This window comes from Argentina silus (genome assembly GCF_951799395.1).
Source record: "Argentina silus genome assembly, chromosome: 9".
Lineage (NCBI taxonomy): Eukaryota > Metazoa > Chordata > Actinopteri > Argentiniformes > Argentinidae > Argentina > Argentina silus.
The window spans coordinates 8,819,980-8,839,596 of record NC_139663.1 but is presented as its reverse complement, the minus strand read 5'-3'; positions in this window follow the sequence as shown (position 1 = coordinate 8,839,596).

The following is a 19,617-nucleotide window of genomic DNA, read 5'->3' as shown; positions in this document are numbered from 1 at the left end:
GGTCGTCTGTGGGTCAATTTATATTGACTTTTGTTTCACGAAAACTCAACTTTGGTGTACGTTTTGGATCCATGCCGATGGATAAAATGTCGACGATATATGCTCAATGTAACTTCAGTGGGAATTATAATGGATGTTTATATCAGGGGAGAAAAATCTGTTTTTTTCTTTAACTCAAAAGCTGAGCTAAGTATGTGCATTTTTCAAATCAAGGAAAGTGGAGCAGAAAATGAGGTGTAAGCCATGACCATTGCATTAGATTAGACAACAAAGAACACAAACAAGACGTAGTCTCTTGTTGTCATCATATGACATCCATAACATCTAACATCAACTGACATCAAACAACACCCATATGATATTTAATGGAATATATATGATAGAATATAATGGAATATAATAGGAGATCAGAGAGAGGCAAAGGCTTCCCAAGCCTATGGGCTCACTAAGTGAATCCTTCCTCACATGCCTACTCTCATGTGACATGCAGTCCTCACATGTTGAGGCTCTCAACTCAAGCCTGTGGAGGGAGAATGGAACCAGTACTAGCAAGGATTGGGGGGTAAAGAGGGGACCGGAGGAAGAGCAGTGGGGGTTGTACACTGCTAAGCTTCCTTATGACTGTCTTAAGTAAATATGTTTGGGAAACAGATCGTCTTTTGTCCAAGCATTCAAGAACATTCTTTCTCTCTTCTTTTTTTTTGCTACCCAAGGGTTTGTAAATGGGGATTCTTGTTATGTAAGTGTTTTTCTCCCGAGACCCTGCGACATGCTTAAGGGGTCTGTTGTTATTTCTTGATGAGGCTCTAGAGAGGCTCCACTTGAGTTGAGTGGAGATCTTCAGCTATGATAACTTCCCTGACTTTTCCTTTCTGTCTGAAGGAACACTGTGACCTGTTTTTCTCCCCTTGTTATTCTTTCAGAGGAGGAATTAGTGAGGCAGCTTGTCATCGACGGGCACCAGCAGGCTGTCTGTCTGAGGAGGGTGTGCCCTCCCTCACTGCACACACCAAGTGTGGTATCAAGGATGAGTGGAATCACATTTCAAAGGCTTCTCTGACTGACATTCAATGCATCCCTAAAACTGGCAGAGTGATAATGGCTTGGTACCTGGTGAAATGTTTGTGTTTGGATACACAAGTACTGTATATTTTTCAGTAGTCTTACACGGCAAGACCAAATCATTTGGAAACCATAGGGCTGTTGAAATGAAAAGTGGGGCTTTCTTGAAGTTAGCTATAGAATTAATGTCTTGTTAGAAAATAGTAATTTACTTCTCTAAAGACTTTGCTATGTTAATGAGGGGTGAAAGATTTCAGTTGCAAAATTACTAAATGCTGAATCCACATGGAAAATGATTGCTAGTTGTCTACCTGCTGTGTTTACAGTTCTTATACATAAACGATTGTTTATGCAGTTTGTGATTTTCAGTAATGAATGGGTAAGGTTCAGACAGGTTACTTGGTAATCTTTGTCTTACTCCATATTGCATGAGTCTTGCATGAGTGTTGCCTGTCTTTGTTTACTTATACCTGTACGTTTGTCTGGTCTGAGATGTAGGCCTACTGTACAATTTGTGATCCAAAACCATTTGATGTCTAGCATTCTAAACCCTTGGCAGATGCGACTTGAAACCAAAATACAAGCTCTATGTCTCTACGTTGACAATGCATAACCTTGGGTGGTTTGTAGGTTCAGTGAGTCAAAGTTTAGAAGGTTTGGAACAGTTGAAACTAGGCCAGCTTAGATGCTGTCATAGTTGCAGGGGTCACTTTGTGTGACACTTTGGTGACACTTGAGCAATGATGTAATGATGATGAGCCCAGGTCACACATTATTGCAACTTCTACTGCGTTTGCTCTGACCTCAGTGTAAAAGAGCCTGGAAGGAGCAGGAAGGTCTCACACCTCATAAAACCACATAGGCTAATAGCTGTGGTTCATTTAAATGCTTACCACACCGCCACCCAAGTCCTGACCCCCCCCCCCCCCCTTTCCCCCACTGGTGGTATTTGTGGCACATCTATTGTGACTAACAAAAGGGACAAATGTCCCCTCAACCGGGCTGACAGAGATTCGTTGTACCGCGCTGATCACTCTTTGGCCACACAATGGCGCTGGGCGTCACTCGCTGCCACAGAGCTTGATGACGTGCGGAGGTGACGTTCAAGTGGTAGAAAAGGCACAAAAAGACGCACTCATAATCCTTTAGGCAGCACATAGCAAAACAACAAAGCAAAGAAGAGAATGAAAGAATAGAATGGGCAAGTGATCTGACTGCCTGGTAGGTAATCAAATGGACAAAGAACAACTAGGCCAGAAGTAAAGGGGCTTCAACAGATGTCTTTGACATGAGTCTTTGAAGTGCCTATTTTGATCTGGCTTTAGTTATGTGCTGTGCACATAAATGTCATGATCATGCACCCCACTACATGTCAGACCTGTGTTTAAGGTATGTACCCTGTTTTTTTCCCCCCGAAGCCTAGAACCAAGAGACAGGCAGCTTTTAGTGTTTTTGCCCCCAGCCTCTGGAACATTCTTTTATTTTTTGAATTTCGTTTGAGCTTTTGTTTACTATGCATTCATCTCCACAGTCCTCACTTGTTCCCTGGCTTCACTGTTTTAAACTCCCATGACTGTTGTACTTGTTATTCTCTTATGTTTTGTCTTGTTGTCTTCATTGTTTTATTCATATTCCTGTAAAGCGCATTGTGTTGCATCTGTCAATGAAATGTGCTCTAATAAAGTTCGATTTGATTTGATTTGATGTCAATCATGAGTAATGAGTAGATGATTTAAAACCTCCACATCTGAATTACCCTACATTTGTGATCACAAGGTACGGGGTAACTGAGTGGAGATTTAGATAAAGTGGTTTTAGTTTAAACCCCTGATAGGATTACCTACCATAATCAGGAGAAGTGATTGATGAGACCAAACCCCTGTTTAACACCAAAGGCCCCACTGACCCTCACTCTGAAGGCATTCATGACCAGTCACCTAGTGATGGATGATAACAGTTAAACAATAGTCAATGTGGTGATGCGTCATCCATCTGTTAGCAGCTTGTTGCATTTTGATCATTGAGGCTCGATAAGAAAGAGATCAAACACCTCCAGTCACACCTGTGCTGCTGTTGGAGCATCATTTGGTAGCTCTCATGGATCAAATATTTTCTGATTAACTGTCACCTTGTTCATATTGGATGCGGGGTGCCTTGTTAAGAGTAGTTATCAGTGTCATGTCATTTTCTACGAGTGTTGTTCCCATTCAGAGTGTGACGCATGGTGAGATCTGACACATCAGTCTTTGAAAAAATATGTGTATGGTACTTCTACATCTATTTGCGTTTCCATAACAACAATCAGATTGTGACTGTGAACACCAAATAAATAGATCTTAAATGTAACTTTACACTTTCTTGTTGTGAATATTGAATATGTAGAACATTTATTAAAACATCTGATAAAAGATCTAATGGGATTTCCATGGAAAGTCTGAATATACATACATTCCAACTCTCGCACATACAAACACACACCCTGGTACTTTACATGTATTTATGCACTGAGCATACATAACATACACACTCTCTAACTTTTGAGTAGCAAGTAGTCTTAACCCAGGGGAATTCCCCTGTTTTGCTTTCAAGGTAAAATATGTTTCTTTAATTACTTTCTTAATTTAGTGCTTAAAGTGGTCTCTTTTTCGTGGTTTTCCCCTCCAGTGAACTTTTCCATAGTGACCTAACAGGGCAGTCCTTGCCTGCTATCAAGGTGGACCACTGTTTTGGCTGAATCAGTGTGAACCCCACACCCCCTTGACTAAATGGGGTGAACATATTTATTTTCCTCTACCAGTCCCAAATAGGCACTCATTTGTCAAGTCTCTCCCTCAGGCATATACATACTCCTAATTGCTTGCATCTCTCGCTCTTGAATCCTAGCCAAAGCTAACAGCCCCTGTTTGCTAGCCTGGGAGCTGCGTCGATAAACGTGAGTAATGTCAGTAATTTCTTCATACCCGCACTAGTATTTCAAATGGAGAGACAGGCCGTTTCTTGGAATGTAAATCAAACTGCATGGTCTTAGTTCACCTCTCCTGAACAGTTCTCTAATAGAAAAATAATGACTGGAGGGTAGAAAGTCTCAAAAGAGCATGAACGTGAGACAACGATGAGGAATGAGACAGATTGAGGCATGCTACAGCAGGCAGCATGAACTACAGCTGCCTCGCTCTCCCGCACACAGCGTCTTCAACAATAGATGACAGTGGAATGCCTGTGAGTACAGTATGTGTGTTCATGCTTGAAACACTCTTACTCTGGTGTTGGGAAACAGATGGATTGATCGCTCCCCCCCTGCATTGATTCTGCACTGTACGGTAGCTCTGTGGATGCACAACAGGATGTGCCGTGCTAACGTCTACTTCAGTTTTCTACACAGACATCTTCACTGAGGGCAGGATGAGGTTTCTTCTCAGAACTCAAGCTGTGTGGGTTGATGCAAAGCAGACAGAGGCACAGGAAGAGAGGGAGAGCAAGAGTGAGAAAGAGAGAGGGAGGAAAGAGAAGATGAAAGCTGTTCTCAGGTGTAAGGCAGCAGAGACACTCAGCCACATCCTGCCGTGTTGACTAGCTCTGTCTGACCTCCCCGACTGGAGAAAGTCATAACAGTAACTTTCAACAGTGCACAGTGGAGATGGTTGTCTAGTGCTGCAGTGTGTCTATTGAATGTAGATTCAGAAAGAACAAACATGTACAAACTGGTCAAAATTAAAAATGTGTCATCATTACAGACCATACAAAGGTATGGGTATAGCTTGATTTCTTGCCACTGAAATATCTTGACAGTTGCTCTGCAAATAGGAGATGCTATGCTTTCCTCTAGAATATATCTATTACTCAAAACCATATAAAGCACTGCTGCTACTGGGTAAACTAGACAAACATAGTCTCGCCTTTGTCAAGCTTATACCACAGGCACTCCTAATCTATAAAAAGATGTTCAAGCTTGCCTAAATCAGTTGTTGAAATAGTCACATACAGATATGACACCATCATGAAGATGTTCGGGTGTGGGCTTCAGCAGATTCAGCCTTGCTTTAGGACAGACAGACAGACAGACAGACAGACAGACAGACAGACAGACAGACAGAGCGTTCTCAGCTGTTGCTGTGGGTAGCCTGTGTCTCCAGCCTTCATCCCCCACACAGCCCGAGTATTGTGTCCCAAATCCAACACAGGCAACAGGAGACCTATTAAAGACATGAGACAGATTACTATATATACAGTACAACTAATTAAGTTAAGACCCAGTCTTTTAATATCAAATGGGATTCAAAACGGCTCCAGTGCTCAAACTGTGGGCATGTTGTAGGTTTGTTGGGCAAGAGCAATGATGCACCCGTGGCCATCCATCAAAAGCATGACTGTGTCAGGGTTTGGTTGAAACCCAAACAAGCGACTATTGTCTATTTCTGTATGTCTGGTGAGATGGAAAAAAAATAAGAAAAAAATAGTGGAGAAACAGGAATATGGATTATCTCCCAAAACAAACACCCTATTAGTGTACATACAGTATGTCTCCCACATGGCTGGTCGAAACAACAACCTGCTAAACTGTGGGAGAAAAGCTTGTCCCCCTGGAAAATTGTACAGTAGCAGAGGCACATTATGGCCAAGCTCCCTATGCATTCTGTACAGTGTGTTTGGTGTATTGATGAACGTCAGGTGATGGGAGTGTGGTACTGTAGAAACAGACCTGACTGACAACTAAGACAGAAAGAGATGACGGGAGGTGTGTGTGTGGGGGGGGGAATTAATTAGAGGAAAAATAAAGAACATGACTGAAGGAGAAAGGATGAGTAGGTGATGAGGGAAGAAGGTAGGAATGAAGAGGAGGGGATGAGGATTGAATGGAATCAAGTTAGAACGCCTGACTCATGATACAAAAATGGCTATGTATATTTTATTTGGCTACTGTGAGTAGTATGCGAGAGAGAGAGGGAGAGAGGAGGGGGGGAGAGATTGAGGGGGAGAGAGAGAGAAAGAATAACTCTGGTCTGGTGGAAAAACCATGGTCTGACTAAGAGAGAGAGAGAGAGAGAGAGAGAGAGAGCAGCTGGAGACACTACACAACATTCAGTCCATCTGCCTTAAAGAAAACCTCTATTAAAACACAAAACATCCAAAACAGAGCATTGTAAATGTATACCATAACTTCAGACCCATAACTGTTTACAGAGACCACCGTCTGAGAAGAACAGATACAGTAATTTGCCTTCATTTACAGGCTGTTTGGTTTGGCTTCTCCCCATTAAATGAGTGTACTGTGTTTAGGAGTAAACACACTCTCTCTCTGCAGCTGTTAAAGATGTTTGATAAGGAGGACAAGTAACTTCACTGCTGCTGTTCACTCTCTTGTGCAGTGAGACATGACAAACACTCACAAAAAAACGACAATAGGTCATGGAAATGTTTGTTCAGCCAATATCAGGCAATGGAAAGCAGAGACAACAACAGAGAAAGCATATCCATCGGTGCGAAGCAGGCCACTCGGAGGGTCAGTGCTCCAATGATGCAAGTGACTGCTTTTAACAACACACTTCTTCCTGAGAGGTAAAACAGCCGAGCTGCGAAGGACGGTGACAGCAGGTAGAGGCTTCTGTATGTTCGCTGGGTCATGGCAAAGGTCAGAGTTCAGACTTCTACTAATGATAGTCTTTGCCAGGGCACTCCTTTGTCTCGATGTGTTTGTTTATGTAGCGGTGGAGACAGTGCAACAGTGCTCTACCAACAGCCCCACCTCACCTCCCACAACATGTCGCCCCATCCCCTAGCAACACCCACCCTCATCTCCCTCTAGTCTCCACTCTCCACTGTTTACTGTTAGATTTATCATCAACACTACCAAATGTTAGCCACTGCCAGATAGGACACAGGTGAATAATCATTTAACATTATTGTACATTTCAGACAATGTAGTTTGCTGTACACACAACAAAGAACAAACAACTACACGCACTCCAAAACGCTCATAAACAGCAGGCTAGGTTTTTAAATTCTAATGAGGATTGGAAAAAGCTTTTTTCCCAGAGAATTAATGGATGTGGGAGGAAGCAGTTGCTTGAAACGCCAGCCAACAAGATCTTTAAGAGGTTGCCATGGACCTTGTATCCATCACACCACAGAGACCGACTGGGAGAGCTTTGTGGTTAGGGTCTGGGGGAATGTCTAAACTTCAAATACAGTAAATGAAGAGGAAAATCATAATAGACCTCATAAAAGATACAACAGTAACATTTTGTGAGGCGTAGACCACATAGCGTGGGTCTCACGGGTATTTCAGTGTACAGGCTTGATTGATACCCTCGCGCTGTCATACAGTAGTATAGTATGTATGTTCATGTATGCAAAATCATATTAGGCCCTTAATTCAGCAACTCTAGGCCAGATATTACCTGACACTGTACTGTGTGTTTCATTGAGCATAAGTGTTAATTTATGTTTACATATGTGTCAGTGTCTGTGTGTGTGTGTGTGTGTGTGTGTGTGTGTGTGTGTGTGTGTGTGTGTGTGTGTGTGTGTGTGTGTGTGCGCGTGCACGCGCTTTTGTCTTTGAGAGTGTGTTTACATTTGCATATGCAGCCAATCTTGATTCATGCCATCACTGAAGGGAGATACTGAAATGCTAGTTTATCTAGAAAACCTTTTAAACTTTCTATTCTTTCCTTGTGTGTGTCAGACCACACCTATGCGAACATGCAATTAGAAGGGGGTTGCTTGCTCTGTCACCATGTGGCTCTTTAGAAACATGCAGGGGTGGGGGGGTTGGGGATGAGGGTGTGGGTCACAGGTCAAAAGAGGTGGAGAATCTTCCTCTTTCTCTTGACAACTGTCACACTCAGCCTCCTTTTCTTCATAGCACCCTGGACAGGTGGCACCAATAGACTATTCACAATAGCTTTCATGTGTTGAGGTATTGTTATTGTGATCTCTAAAAACTCAATATTCTGCGCTCCTACATGTACCATGTCCTCTTTGGATATCCTGCTGTGTGTATCCTTCAAAACAACACAATATAAACAGTTGCAAGTTATACAGGCACTATATTACCACCAGCATTTCCTAACCTAAATCTCCACCCCCGTGGAACAGTGGACTGGACCAGAGTTCCGCTAGGAATATCCTGGATTTCCTGTGGTACCTCAGTACAGCTGGATGAAAAGGGGCTTTGGAGCATGTCCAGCTCTCAGCTGGCTTCTCAGTGAGGGGTCACAGGGTGTGAGAGGGAAGTGGGAACGTGTGTGTGTGGGGGGGGTGGGGTGGTGGTGGTGGTGGTGGTGGGGGGGGGGGGGGGGGTGGCTCAGAAACTCAGCAGCCCATCACAGGAACTAAAGGGAGGGATGAGGCACTCGTCTCTCCATGCTCTAGTTCTTTGATTCTGCGTGAGCGTGCACAGTCCTGTTTGTCTGGTTAAGTCATTCATCTCATCCGTGCGCAGAACTGGCGATGGCTTTGCTTCCTGTGTATTGTCCACATCCACACAAACAAACCGTCCCGTCCCCTGTAAATCCTACACCCAGTTTGAGATCCAGGAACTCCTGACTGTATATTTACGTATCTCTCTATGCTTTCTCATAATCCAACACTGTTTTTAATACTTTGTCTCCTATCAGACCCTCCAGGGCGACAGCACATCCAGAGAGTGTGTCTGTCTGTGTTTCCTCCATCTTAACACATTGGGGACCCAACAGCTATGAGTTATATCACATGTCAACAGCCAGTTATTCATGTGTCCCTCAAGACCAAAAACCACCTTCCTTACAGCCCTCCTCCGCTTTTCAACAGTTCACCTCACACACCGGACCAGCGGCCCGCAGGCACCATTCAGCAGACATTCCCCGAACACACTGTCTCTAAGTTTCAGGTGAACCTTATTTTCCATAAGAAGGATTTACAACGTTTGACTTTAACAGAAGTTGAACTTTTTACAATACATGTGAGGATTTGATAAGAACATACACACAAGCTTGGGGTAAATGGTGAAAGATGAAACTTCAATGAAATATGGTCCTTCCATATAAAACGTGGACTCAGAGGGTGTCCAATTTTTACTGGTCTGGTCTCCCCTTGCTCAGGCCTTTCTGTGGACTGTGACTGGGGTCCTGAATGGGGCCATAAAACACCCTGGCAGCGATTCAACCTGTCACGCCCTCCACTTCCACCTAGCCTGTGCCAGTCTCTCTCTCTCTCTCCCCTGTCTGTCTCTGTCTGTCTCTGTCTGTCTGTGTGTGTATGTGTGTGTATGTGTGTGTATGTGTGTGTATGTGTGTGGACGTGGCTCCAGCAATCCAGTTCATCATCATCTCCACCTGCTCGGTCTACACACCTGTGGTTCATCTTCTCATCTACTTGCAGTATTTAAACCCCGACTTCCCATCCACTCATTGTCAGATCGTTTGTTGTTGTTACAAGTCAGTCTCGCTCTCAGCCGCTTAGCAGCGATTAGTTTCATGAAGATTCTCTGTGTCTAAGTATTTGTCTCACCGCGTTCTCTCTGTGCTACAGGACCACTTCCCGGTTTCTGCCTGCCTGCCGATCTGCCTGCCTGCCCGTCTGCCTACCCTACCTGTCCTGCCTGCTCTGCCTGCCCTGCCTGCCCTGCCTACCTGCCCTACCTGCCCTACCTGCCTGTCTACTGGTCCTACCTGCCCTGTCTGCCTGTCTACCGGTCCTGCCTGCCCTGTCTACCTGCCTGTCTGCCCTGTCTACCTGCCTGCCCTGCTTGCCATTCCACCCTGCTACTCCGTTCTCCCCTAATCCCTCATTAAAACCCGATTATTTTATATACGTGTCTTGTCTCTGTGTTCTGTGCTTGGGTTCCTTAGCTCTGACCGTAACACAACCACCCACTCCATGTCCTGTCTTGTGACAGGAGGGAGTGGCTCTTCCATGGTGGGTGTCCCACCCCAGACACTCCTCCCCTGTAAACACCCATAGAAGAGGAATGGGTGCACGCCATCTGTTAGCTTTAACATAATCTCCCTGTAATCAATATTAGTGTTGTCAACATCAGGTTGGGGGGGATGTTCTGGAGACACATGGTGGTGGTAGTGGTCGGAGACTTCCAGATGTATTTTCTCTAGAGATAACATCAAAGTTCTCAGTTCTCCCTGCAGTTGTACTTTAACGATCGCTAACTTAGACTCATCACACGGCCCATTCATACACAGCATAGTATTCACAATTTTAATGGCCTCTTGTGCCGAGACATGTTGAATTGCACCATTGTCCTGCTTGCTCGCCTGAAGAGGGGTTTATGGGATTGGGGGAGTGGGAGGGGGGGGGGGTATAGATGAAGAGGGAGTGCTCGTCACTGTGGGCTGCGGTTATTTGGGTGTGCGCCACCCTTCGCCTCCTAGGCCATAACTCTGACCTCAGTGTGCATGTTTCTCACACCCCTCTCCTCAGCCGTAGGACAGGGGCTCGCTTGTGTTGCTGTCTGTAGCAGTGTGATGCAGTGTGTCGCGTGAGTGTGGGGATGGCAACGCGTAGGGACGGGCAGGAATGCAACACCCAGACATAAAGCCCCCTAGGAATCCCCCTGCTGACGCAACGCCTGGGCCCAGGAATCTGCTGCCTCTTTCCTGCTAAACCAGAAACAGGCCTGAGACTGTGGCCACGGCAGGGCTGGAACCAGACACAACACTGATCCCACGGCTCTTCATACACATGACAAATCCTACAGTCACAGGACATGAGTCCTTCTCCCTGTCAGACAATGACAATTGCATGATGAAGACGTGCCAGTCATCATCTTTATTGCATTACCGTCATGTGTCCAAAATCAGTCTCCCATTCAGAGTCATGTGATAAATCAGAATATTGCACTGCTCTGTTATGCTATCAGTGCTAATCTCCCACTCTACCCCCCAAAAAAGCAGCAATCTGAAATACGAGTACAAGAGAGTCGAGGGCAAGCAAACTAAAGAAAAGCTTTCATGAAACAAGGGGAAAACCTAGTTTATCTTCTTATCACATCAGTGTTTTATTAACTCCTTTGATGCTGCCCCATTCTTGTTTTCAGTGTAACCTTGCTGAGGACAGCAACATCTGTCCACTGCAGTATGATACAAGAGACTGATCAAAGGCCCAGGGACAGAGCAGTCATATGATCTTACTCAGTCTGCCGGAAGACCGTGACGGCCCTGGGTTAAATATATACAGCCTCTCAAAAGAATCAGGTCCAGACAAGACTGTCCTCTGCCAGGTTTAACACAATGTTCCCCCCAAAAAAATCAGAGAGAGAAACAGGAAGATTGGGGACATATGTGATGGTCTAAAAATCTAAAAATGGAAGAATTTTCTATTCTCCAAGATAGGAGGTATGAGTGTTGTCTGTGTTGTCTATGAGGGTAGAACAACGTCTCCCCTCCTTCTAAACACCTTAAAGTACACTGGCTGCACGTGTTACACTAAAGAGGGTGTGAGCTTGGGCGTAGTGTCTCCAATAGAAGCATTTTCTATTTGAGACAGGGGGTAAAAACAGACACTCTGGTACGCTTGCAGGCAGCATGTGATGGATTTGGGTGAAATGTTTATATAAATGTTTATGAAATAAGTTTACATTTTAAATGGGAAAGTTACATATTGTTATGCAACAGATTGGGTGACGAAGTTGATGGCACGAAGGAGCTTAATGTGGGCGAGGTGATACTGGGAGGAATGGGTGTAGTCATTAGTGGATGATGTAGACAGCCAGAAGGGAGGTGCCACCTTAGTATGGTTGAGGATCGCAAGTGAGAGTACCTTTGGAGCAGCTGCTCAGCAATGTCCTGAATCTCAGTAGTGAGGTGACATTCCTGCCACACTCTCTCTCCAAGTCACTCCCACAACTGAGCTTGACAGTTTGGAGGAGGAGGAAATACCAATACTGATAGAGGAATTAGTGTAACATGCTATAAAGCTATTCAGAATAATGATGAGAAATGAACCTACAGTCTCTTTTCACTGTTCTCACTCAGCCATTACATATCCCAATGCTGCTTAAATAACAACAAAATATACATTAAAAAGTAAGTATAACAAATTGCTGCCAAAAAAGTGGACAGATGAGGGTCAATTGTAGTTGAGGAATCTACTGTTAACAGAATTTGCTTTCTGGGAAACACGCAGCACAACATGTTCCTCAGAGATGGTCATTGACCGTGGCTCCCCACGAACATACAAGGCAGGAGTCAACGATGGTGCTTTACTGCACAACACAGACACTTATGTACCCATCGCTTGGAATATTCCATTGTGACCCCACATAGTCTGTAGTGGACTGTGGTATGTGGCCTTACAGGCTTAGCTCACTATGATGCTTCATCATAGTCATAGCAACAGGTGCAAACTCACCTCTAACAACAGAGAGGCAGTGTTAGCCACTATAGCTTAGCATTAGCCCTGGGGAGGCATATCATGGCAAACAGGCGGTGATGTGCGATACGCACGTACAGCCTTTTAAAAAGAGTCAATACAATTCATAACTTGGCTTGTCCCCCTCTTCATTTTCTGTGAAGGAAGTGATGCTGTGAAACGATAAGACACAGATGTGCCTCTGGAATGTTCCAGAGTGCATTGAATGTGCATCCGCTGCCTCCGAAACAGTAGGGGAGACAGGGGGGAATTTGTGTAGAACAAATAAATTCACTCAATTCATGGGATTTTTGGAAATGGGCCACATGGTAATAAATCATTGGAACTTGCTTGTGCTCCTGCTGCTGGTGGCAAAGCCAACAACGTGCCTTGAGAGGAATTTGAGAAATGTATTAGGCTTGTCATTTTCAGAGGTGTTGATTGAAATGTATGTTTTATTGGCCCTGGTTCATGTAAGAATTCAGGAGATACATGCCCTTAAAATACCAAGAAGTATTGGTACATTGTGATCTTTTTCCCCTTCACAGCGTGAATCAGCCTGACCTGCATGTCTTTACCAGTCTGTCATCCTTAGTTCTCCTCTTCTCAGCTTGGAGAGAGTATTGGTGTCTTTGAATTGAGTTATCCCCCTCATGCCAATGTGAGACACCAGAATAATATGCAGACCCAGACAGGCTACCAGTGTGATACAGACTCCCAGGCCACCAGTGGAAACAAAAACACCACAAGGCAAGCCCTGGACACACAGTCAAAATGTCTTCGGGAGTCTTTTAAATGTACTCAGTCATCTGATTTCACGCAGGAAGATTTCAGACGGTTGGTTTTAGCCGGGATTGTGCCTCTCTTCCAAAGAAAACAGACATGAATCACCAGTAGAGAGACAGGATGAATCTAAAATAGCAAAACAGTGAGAGGGAAGAGGGAGGGCAGCTATAATACACAACCCCTGTGTGATGATGATGTAAACTTGTCACACTACTGGAGGCTCTGTATTTGGCAGACAGAACAATCTGATCTGCTTGCCTAATACAGAACTTGGCTATCAATTGTTCTCCACAGCTCTCCTGGAACTGCACATTCAAAAACATTGGCTGGACACATTCTATTTAAAAAAGCACCAACAGGGCGTTGGACAATGTCTTACTATGACAGCTATGCTAAAAATGAAGACAGGTGACATTTCTGTCTATTCAGGCCTGAGCCCCATTTAAGATGAACCATTTATGTAATAACAAGGATTAGTTCTCAATTGTGGGAATGGAACCCATTAGGCCTGCCCAGGAAGGTAGATGACAACGCATTCAGACGACTGGTATCTCCCTAGCTTATTTACATACCTGGGGTGTGAAACTGTCATGACATGTGTTCTCTTCTCCTGGGAACTGATAGGTGAGGTAACAATGAGGTATCTGTGGAATTGGATGACAGATTCCTTCAGTATATGACCTTACATAATGTGTTTACAATATATGTTATTGTAGGTTTGTCAGGTAACTGCTAGCCACCATATCAGTCCATTGCTCTGGGTGGGGCAACCTCTTTCAAAAAACAACTGACTATAGCAGTGCTGAACAAGCCAATCAGGCCACACAAGGTGATTGTGCAGGTCCAGGTCCAAAGCTTAATAACTGAAGCACTTTGTGTGTGTGTGTGTGTGTATGTGTGTGTGTGTGTGTGTGTGTGTGTGTGTGTGTGTGTGGGCGTCGAGGCCCATGCTGCGTCACACTTTCTGTTCTCTTTCATGCGGTAACACACTCGACCACCACCATCCACTTCGCCCACAGGCTGACTCAGGTGCAGAGCTAGCTGAGAACAGAGCACTCAACTGCCTTTAGGTCGACAGAACCTACTGGTTGTTTCTTTTTACAGATGAGCAAGCAGAGACCAGCAGTTCTATGCGGAGGTGGGTGGAGAGTTGGACTGTTTGAGAGACGGAGAGATCAATAGATGGTGTGTCAAAGTGAGAGAAGGAAAGATGAATGACAAAAGGGTTATGAAAGAACATATGCAAAGGGAGAGAGAGGAAAAAAAAGGAGAAAACAGACAGGAGTTGGGGAGGTACCAGGTTGTGAGAGCACCACCTGAAGTCATTTAGCGTGTGAACCTCGCTTAGTGCAGTGGGGGGGAAATGGAATGTGCCAGTTTAAACTGTGGAGAACAATCAGGTACATACCTGTATGGTGACTTACCTGACATGTTCCTTCCACCTTCACTTCAGTTTCCCACATCACACGTGAGCCAGCCGAGCGCCCCACATATTGCACCTGGGGCAAGGTACACTGTGTCAGATAGGAAGAGATAACACGTACTGGAATTTCACTCACCGTCTGGCACACACTAGCTCATTTGTTTTGCAGCAAGATGGTACATCATCCTCTGTGTATACAGCAGGAACAGCTACTTCTTTTTGCTACCCCTTTTGCATATGTGATACATTTTTGGCACATCTACTCAATATAAACATCTTTAATTAAATTATGTCATACCTGAGAAACACTTGGACAGAGTTGAAATTGTTTTCTATTTAACCTGAGCTGTGACAGAATCCTGGAATCTATGCAGATCTAGAATCTAGGGCTTGGTTTTTTCATGTTTAATATCCAGTATGACAGATCCCACTGGGAAGATACATTTCTGCTCTGTTTATTCAGAAAATAATTAGTTGTGCCTGTCAAATTGACAAAGTCATTTATGAGAAAAGTCACCATGATGCTGCAGCCTGCGTAGACTAGATCACGTATTGCTGCTAGCCCTGTCCTCCAGTGACCGGGGATCCTGGACCATGACGCAGTGAACAACCGTGACGCAGTGAACCCCTTTAGAGTCAAACACAGGTCAGGTCAGGTCCGAGTGCAAACTCAAGTGCTGAAAAGCTAAAAGAGAAACCAGGAACAGGATGTACCCAACATAGCAGAGAGAAAGAATGCCTGGCCATCTATTCAAAAGGAAGAGAACATTTCCCACGACACAATCCCCGGCATTTCCTGCAACGCTGGGACTCTGTACACAAACTGGGCCTGTGGAATGCCAAGCTCTCGAGCCCTGTGGTGGCCCTGAGGGTTATGGCTGACGCAGAGACTCACGTCCCGCAGAGGAGGCTTCTTCTCCCTCCAACATCACATACATCACACTGCTGAAGGCACTCTGGGAAAATATACATTGATACTGTCAATACATGAGCCTACATTGCCATGACAGTCTGAATGACCGTTGATCTTACCCTGTGGCATATGCTCAGCCAGAGCTGTCCCCAGTGTCTGATGCTCAGCTCTGAATGTACTATTGCAGAGGCAGATGAATGCTGAATAAATATTTTCCCTGGCTCTGCTGTTGCCACACAGAATGATTTACAAGAGTGCACTTGTTTTTATCAGTTCCAAAATGATGCATCTCTTTAGCTTGTCATGCTTACCCTACTCCTCATTTTACTTTGTCATTCAGTCATGAAACTAGTTCACTACATCATGTGAACCAATTACAGTAACTCTATTTAATATAGAATGAAAACTGCAGAGCAGAAATGTGCTGATTGTGCTTCAAAGTCCATCTACTAAGAGCCATCCATTCTTTCCACACACCCTCTTGTGTTCAGGCCTTGATGACTTTACCAGACAGGAGCAAAAGCACCGCTCCCTCCGTGTCAGCTTGAGAAAAATCCACTGTGCATTTCTCAGGCTCTCTCTTTTCTCTCCCGCCCTGTAAACTTGCGGTCTTCTCCACGGTAGCTAGAATGGAACTACTTCTTCCTATCCACATCTCTCATCTGTTTGTGGTTTATAAGCAAACATATAATGTTATAGCTTCTAGGTCAGGTTTTTTTTTACCATGCTGGATTAAATTCTCTCAAAGGGGGGAATTCTTTCAGTCTCTCACCCCGGTCCCAGTTGTCCTGTACAGTTGATGGCTTTTACAGAATGGGGAAATACCTTCTATTTTTACCACATATCCCCCCGCCACCATCCATAATACCAACTATCCAGCAGTCATTAGTAAAGCATTATGGTCTTCGTCATGGTTGTCATTTTAATGATATAATATTCAATTTCGATCATGCTTCTTCAATTACAGTACCTTGCATGCACCGCACAGAGAGGTACTGTGAAGAAGAAATTCCTCCACAAGACATTAGCAAAGGAAAACACTCTTCATAAAGAGACTGGAGACGACTGACTATATGATCTGTAACTGAGTAAGAAGATACAGGTTGAAGGCAGACAGGCACAAGTTATGAGAGCAGAGGAGAGAGACAGAGAGAGGTCACAGACACTGGCAGTTACTTTATCCCCTATAATATCAGACAAGGTAGAGACACACCATCATAAGATCCATCAGGTCTAGGCCAGGCCAGAGGAGTATGGGTTCACCGAAGGTAACTGAATACCTATGATGGGTAGAGAAAGGAATCCATAGGTTACAGTCATATGGCATGAGCGACACAATGTTATTGGCATGCATGGCTGTCACTAGAGCTGCAGACTACACCAACATATGGAAGATAGAAGATTGATTTGCTTTGCTTGTACTCCGCACCATTCAGTATGAAGTGATTGATTCTGATCTGCCTGTTAGTTTTAGGTGAGCTACTGTATGTTTATTTTGAATACCTGAGAAGAAAGGTAACCTGCATTCTATTCCACGTTCCATTCCATGAAATTCAATGAGCCCGTCCTCTGCCTGCACCCGCCTCCACTGCTGCATGCCCTGTCCCCCAGTTTCCCTAAACAGTACGACACAATACACTTTTATCATGTTTTATGGCAAAGATTAAATGTGCTACAGTAAAGTGAATATATATATTTTTCTACAAAACATCCGCAGATAGATTACAGTATACCATACATTATCAATTTCAAATTTCAAATGTGACCTTCATTTTAGACTTTGCATACATCCAGTGATACAGATTAGTTGCTGCTCAGCACCACAAGGACACTCTCTTTTGCATGACTGAGTTAAATGTGATGTTGTTCTTGCCACCATCTCCATTGTTTCGGAAAAGATTTCCATCCAGATATAATCACACTAGTACGACTAGAGTCAATTGGAGATTTTATCTCAAGAGAAGCCCTCACCAAACAAGCCCTTATCTCCTACCACTCACAGGGCCGAGATGACAGACATATGAACACATAGCAACCAGCACAGGTCCTATCAGCCAATCGCATGACAGATAAATAACTACGTTGCTACCCTTGTCTTCTGAGAATTGAGGATGATTCTGTTGACAAGAACAGGTTTGGTTTTTCTTAATGTAAGCAAGAGGGTTTCGGTAGAAATACCGTAGGAGTGTGTCTGGCTGCTCGACAGTGTGTGTGAAGCCTCATAGTATCATGGAGTGCTGACATATAAATGTGTTGTTTAAAGGATTTGTATGAAAAATGTTACAGTGTGTTTTAATCAGGCAGGTGTGTGTCATCACAGTCTGGTTGTAACATTGTATAATGTGTTGCAGTCAGAGTGTAAGAATGTAGACTCAGATCAGTTCAGGTAAGGTGATGGCGTGCCATTCCAGTTTCACCTCATTCACCACAACACGTCTGCAGTTGTTTCACTTCTGCTCATCTTTCTCACATGGCACATCCTTTTGCTTACAATAAACTGTCTGAGATAAACGCAGACCTTCTGATTCTGAGTACTCATCCTCTTCTGAGTGGCCCAACACATTGTGGCCGCTTATATATCACCTCTATCCTGCCCATATACCCCAATGATAATATGTCCTCCTTTCCAACAGTAGCAGCTCCAGACATCCCCCTGTTCTCAGAATAGATCCCAGCATGGCTCCTTCATCTTCAAAACTTCCTCCAGAGCACGAAGCTAGCCTGCTGCCTCAGAGGCGTCCAAAAAGCATTCACATTAATCCCGACACTCCTCTCTCTCTCCCTCTCTCTCCCTCTCTCTCCCTCTCTCTCTCCCTCTCTCTCTCTCTCTCTCTCTCTCTCTCTCTCTCTCTCTCTCAAATAGCCTCCAGGAGTCTGTTTACCACAGGTGCTTTGGGGGTATTTGGGGACGGGGGGGGGGGACGGGGGGGGACGGGGGGGGACATTGCCAGACCCCATCATGGCCTCCTGCTTTCACAGTGAACCCACAGTGGTGAGGCATCGGCAGAGGTCACCTATAGTAACAAAAACAAGCCTACTGAGGCCTACTAATTCTACTAAAATGTTCCCATAGTCATACAGTCATGAACTGTACTCTACACAGCACAGTCATTTCTGTTGGTCTGTTGAGAGCCAGCATAAGCTAAAGGACTGCCCTTATCCGTCCTACAGCCTACGGAACAGCAGCCAAGCTGATGTGATCTCAGGGGGAGAAACGCAGCAAAATGACAGGAAATTCCTCCTTGGTTGGCTCCCACCAGCAGAAAGAATGCCTTTTAATTCAGGCCATTGAAACGTTGCATAAGGACGCGAGGACCTCAGACTGGTCAAGAGGAATTTTACTCTAGAGACTAGAAAGAGAGAAAGAAAGAGGGCACAGCCTCATGAAGGCTGATTGAGGGACTGGGGAAAAGGAGGGGAAAATACCAATGGTGTGGTGGCTATTGTCACACCGAAGACAACAAAATTCACTTTAGAGGATGACCACTGCAAAGTACATACATACATACATACATATATGCATACATACATACATGCATACATACATGTTGTGTGTCATCTGAATTCATTGTCAGCAACATGGAGTCAGACTGGTCTACTCACAGAATATTACAAATTGACGTTATATCGCCACCAAGTGCCTCTCTATGGATTCACACTCCCACACACGCACGCACGCACACACACACACACACACAAACACACACACACACACACACACACACACACGCACACAGTGCCCACGGTATAATCATAGACACCATTATGCCAGCATTCCATGGGAGTTCTGGTTAAACAACACACACTGCTGTGCTGTATGCATGGCCTGGCGCTTCATTGCAACCAGCCAGCCAGCCAGCATATCCAGACAAAAGGTACATAACTTCTGTAACTATTCATTAGGGCCCCGTTGATGCCGACAGGCAAGGGCATTTGCTGCACACATTTCTGAAAGGCTACAATGAATATCCTTTACATGAAGATCTAATCATCAAACATCCGCACACAAAATGTACGTACTTTAATGGACAGGCTCTTGGGCCCTATTGAGCGCTGCTGGCAGAGAAACGGCGGGAAGCGATTTATATCGAAG